The following is a 5569-nucleotide window of genomic DNA, read 5'->3' on the forward strand; positions in this document are numbered from 1 at the left end:
AATATTAACTTCCATAAATGAAGTTATGTGTAATAAAGTTGAATGACACAGGAAAAAAAAGTATTGAACACACTAAGATAGAGCAGTTCTTCAAGGCAGGGTAAGGCAAGGAACCAGCTGAAATCCATAAGTAGTTAGAAAGTAATTATACCTTCTGTCTGTGCAAATTAATATCAGCGGGGTTAGTAAATTGATGGTCTATAAAAAGGCTTTTCGTTACCAAGGTCTCACACAAGAAACATCTCATGATGGGTAAAAGCATAGAGCTCTCCCAAGACCTTTGCAACCTTATTGTTGCAAAACATATTGATGTAATCCGATACAGACATATTTGAAAACTTCTGAATCTTCCACGAACATCATTGGGGGCCATTATCCACAAGTGGAAGCAACATCACTCCATCATCAACAGGCCATGCACAGAAGCTTCTTGCAAGATTTCTGACCAGCGAGTCAGATGAATAGTCCAAGAGCCAAGGACCACTCGGAAAGTGCTCCAGAAACACTTGGAGGTAGCAGGTGCCATCATCACAGAGAAAACAATAGGCAATGCACTCCACTGCTCACATTCACTCCGCAAGACTCCATTGCTAAAGAAAAGGCATGTTGAAGCTCGTTTAAAGTTTGCTACAACTCATTTGGACAAGCCTATGAAATACTGGGAGAGTGTAGTCTGGTCAGACGAGAGCAAAATTTAACTTTTTGGCTGTCATACTACAAACCATGTTTGGAGAAGAAATGGCGCTGCACATCACCCTTAAAACACTATACCAACAGTGAAGTTTGGAGGTGGGAGCATCATGGTGTGGGCCTGTTTTTCATCGCATGGTAGTGGCAGCCTTCATATAATTGAAGGAACGATGAATGGAGCCCTTTACCTTTATTCTTGAAAAGATTCTGCTGCCATCCACCAGGATGATGAACACGTGGGTGGAGCTTCCGGCAGGATAACGATCCTAAGCATATAGCAAACGAAACTCTCAATTGGTTTCAGAGGGGGAAAAAAATCAAGGCGTTAAAATGGCCCAGTCAATCACCTGACTTGAATCCAATTGAACAAGATTTAAAGACAATATGTTTAGAAGAATGGGCCAAAATCACACTTGGATACTGTGGCTATTTAATTCCTTAAAGAGTCTTAAAGAGTCTTAAAGCTGTCATTACAAACAAAAGCTTCTCCACTAAGTATAAAAGAAAGTGCAGTTAGCGTGTTCAATACTTTTTTTCCCCTGTCTTTCTGCTTTATTACACAAAACTTCATTTATGGACTTTAATGTTTGGATTTCTTTATGTGTGGATTTCTTGAGTTGATACCAAAGTCTGGTGAAAATTTCATGTGAATAGCCTCAGTGGAAAGAGGAGATGACACGTTCAATACTTATTTCCCCCACTGTAAATCGACCAGAGTTTAATTATGCCAAGTAGTGGTGGGTGATATGGCCAAAATATTGTCTCACTATATGAATATAAGTATATTAAGGTTTGCTAATAAGGTGCAAGAAAAGATTAGGCTCAAAAAAATATTTTAACGTGTAATCAGAGTTACCAACAATCATTTGTGATACTGTCAGAAAATTATGCAATGTCATTCCTCACAATATTAGTTCTTTCCTCAATTTTACAACGATTGTTGTTTTGACCAATAGGTCTTTAATGTCTTTGATTGTTTTTTTTTTTTTTTAAAAGTGTGTGGGGGGTGTTTGCTGCAGCTTTTATCATTTATTATTGTATACTCTCATTTATGAATATTGTAGGACTTTCCAATATGCTTGTACCTAAATTCTGCAAATTTCCAGTGCATTTCGTCCTTTTATTCTTTTTACTTTCCCTTGCTAGTCCGGTTTCTGCCATGGTTTCTCCTATATTCCATCTCAGGGTTTTTTTCCTGCCATCTCTGGCTTGTTCATCAGGGATTTAGATCTGTTTGTTGACTTGGTCAATTGTTCAAAATGAGTTCAAATTGAATAGAATGAAATGTTTTGGAATTAAAACTGAAAAACAACCACTGACCTTGATCTTGACTGAATAGTCATGCAAAACAGTTTTGCTTTCTGTGTGGCTGTGAAACATGTTTTCTACAGCTAAAAGAGAATGCACCGAGCCACTCTATGTTTAGACTGGTAGTGAAGGAAAGCAAGTGTTATCATAAACAGAACTTAGCAGAGTCTGGTCTACCAGTGGGTGGCAGCAATCTCCACACTTTTCATGAGGCGTCCTTCTAAACGTCCTTTGACTCTGAGAAGCTGAAAGTTCAGCTGTGTAACTATGCAATGCTCTAATTTCAGGAGGGCATGACGGCTCCAGATGTCTCCTGTAGCTTTGAAGCCAGTGCAATCAGTTTAAAGAACAAAAGCAACAGTTGCTGTAGAAGCACTTGAGTCTCAAAATGCAAAAGACATGGGTGAAAGGTGAGTGTTCTGGAAGCATTGGATGTAATTAATGTAATTTGTGTGTAAACGTGAGTGCAGTAGTTCTGATGCATGTCTGACACTAATGACTGTAATGATGGTAATGAGTGTAGCACAGAAGATGGGAACTAATGCATAGGTGAATAGTAGCACTCATACAAGGCCTAGTCTTAATACACTTTATTTATACCACCGCTTTGTGGATAATAGTAACAGAAGACAGGGTCTGTTCCCTCTTACTTTTTCTCAATCACCTTTTCATGACTCAAAAAACACCTCTGATTCAAGTCTTTTGCTATCCACCTCCTTGTATAATCATAGGCCTGGCTTTGTTGGTATGGTTTTATAGGATTATCCCTGATTTTCTAGTGATCGGATGTAGCTCTTAATTGGAGTGGAAGGTGTGTCTGGGCCTAGCTGGAGATTTTGGGTCAGATCATGGCCATAGATCAAGGATACAGTACGGACAAGAGTCAGGATGTTATTCATTCTTTAATGACATGCAATTGTTAGTAGAAATTCTGTGGGATTGATTGATCCGGCAAACGATGTCCTCTTTCGGCTATGTTTAAACTTCTGAGCCGTCTCCATAAGCTTCCTGCCAGCCTGTCCATCATAATGCAATCATGACTGAAAGGTGTTCTCAATCAGTATTGTGGATTTAGAGATTATGCTATTATTGTTACCACCCATTATTTTCAGTGTAATTTGGTTATGAAGGACTGGTCCATTTCTGTAGGTCACCCTGGCTAGGTTTGCTGCAGGTGTGGCCCCTTTTAATGACAAAAAGACCATATTGATATAATTGTGTCCTTTTTTTGTGATGAATTTCATATTGTAATGGGGCAGGATTAAGCAAAGCTCCTTCAACCCTCATCATTGGCAGGGAGAACTACCATATGAGTTAATACAGGTCATCCCATTAAATGAGTGTATGTAACTTACAATATTTCATCGCAGTATTTACAGACACCTGCCACCAAAATGAATCAGATTACTAATGCAGTGTCTGATCTCACCTTTGCATGCGATGTAACACTGTGCGCATGATGCACGTGGATGATGTGTCTAGAGACTTGGGATAGTTTTAAAGTAGGACTTGTCTCTGCCTTTCCTCTGAACAGATTGCCCTTGCCCTGGGGCACCCGGTGAATGTACAAAGCCATCTAGCCACTCGCTAAAAGCTTGGATTAGAGCCTCTGAATATTACATGTGAGTAATGGGGTTTTAATTTGGAGAGCACCAATATTGTTCATTATTCACCAGACTGTTTAGCGCTTCTGATTGAGCTTATGCACTTTCTGGGCACTCAAACTATGTAAAGGGGGAAAAAACCCATTGAGATTGCATTGAAATCTTGACCTCTTATGAACAAAATGTACCAGGTCCATTCCATTCCCCTTTCTGTATAGAATGTAAAAGCTTGGAGAATTGTGACACAGTGAAGCCGTTAGTTGAAATGGCCCTTGACAGAACCTTATGTCAATTCTTGTTGGTGATTGTGCCTCATCTGGTTTTGTGTGCCAGCTCTTCTCCTGCCATTCGCCATTCATGACAGTCTCTATGGCAGCTCTATTCATAGAAATGGCCTCAGTAACTGACCCCTCCATTCAGCTTAAAGCTCTTTGCTATGCCCAGTGTTGCCCCATCACCCTCCATCTTCCTTGGCCTTCACTGCCTCAGCTGGTCCATTTTCCTGGGTTGAACTGAACTCTATTCCTGGGGGTCAGCACACAGGCCTGACTGCTGACCCCGCTTCTTTTCATGCCTCAATTGAAAAGACACCTTTACCTTCACATGCTATAACCTACTGATGACCCAGTACTGACATCAATGTGACAGTCCATACTTGTGTACATTTTATAGCTTTCCCTCCCCCCCCCCCCCCCCGCCCCCCAACATGAATTAATCTTGTCCTGTATTTGAGAAAAGAATTTCAACTTGGAAAATTGGTCCATGGCATTTTAAAGCATGGCTGATGTGCTTAGTTTTAAAACATATGACCATCATTATAGGTGCTGAAGTTCTAAATTCATCATTCAGAAATCATTCCTAGTTGCTGCAATGTGGACAATAAAGCAATAAAGTGTCACCCAATTAGAAAATGAAGCTGTCATGCAAAAAAGTTCCCCACATTGTTAAAGTGATGTGCCAGTTGAAGCTCATCAAAAAGACTAAGCCTGAAGACATTACTCGGTTATTTCTCTTAAGTGCCTCTTATGTTTTAAGAGCTTTGCTGTCCATCAATCTGCTATTATGTCTCTTGCTTAGCTGCTCATCTTATGGGTTTTATGGCAATTTCATAGCCGAGCACTTTAATACACTGTGGTTTCAATCCACTGACTTCTCATGCAGTATCAATTGAAGTGTATATACAAACATGCACAGGTGCATTGAAGCAGGAGAACATGGTTTTCAGGTGGACATGGAAGACCAGCGAGGTCGCTCGCCTCTCTCCCACTCTCTTTCTCTTGCTGCCTCTGTCTGTCTGATAGTGGAGAGTGGAGGATGAGCAGGTCTCGGCGGAGGGAATAAATACGTAAATGCAGGTTGTTCTCTAATCCACAGAGGTGCGAAAGCAGTGAGCCGTTAAATAAGCAGAGTGCTGAGCTGCTTTCCTCGCTGTCTGAATATTGACCAGAGACTTAAGATGATTAATGCATCACTTTAGTGCCAGAAGGGGATGGGGGGGGATGAAGATGTTGAGGAGGTTAATTGTTTTGTTTTACTGATGACAGTCGCATGAAGTCAGAGATTATATAGTAGATATGACCGTTGACATATGACTGAGTGTGTTAACGTAAAGGCTGTAGGAAAATTCACCAGTCATAAGCACATACATGGGCCTTGGTCTGAACAATTCCCTTGATTGCTAGAGAAGATGCCAGATAGAGCTAATAGTCCCTACATTGTTTAAGCAACACTCTTAAATTTTGTAAATCCAGGTGACTGTCACTTACCGGACAATCTCAGAGGAGTACACATAGCTGTGAGAGGGTTTATAATTAAGTGCTGACAGGTAGGGTTAAGGGTCAGATGCAATCGGAACGCAGGTAATTTACTGCTGGAAGTGATTTGAGTGTTTGTTTGTTTTTCATATTCACCACTGCAGGTGCAATTGCCTTTGAACTAGGAGGGAGGGCACAGAAAGCTGCTGGATG

This window comes from Ictalurus furcatus, chromosome 13, assembly GCF_023375685.1.
Source record: "Ictalurus furcatus strain D&B chromosome 13, Billie_1.0, whole genome shotgun sequence".
In the NCBI taxonomy this organism is placed as follows: Eukaryota; Metazoa; Chordata; class Actinopteri; order Siluriformes; family Ictaluridae; genus Ictalurus; species Ictalurus furcatus.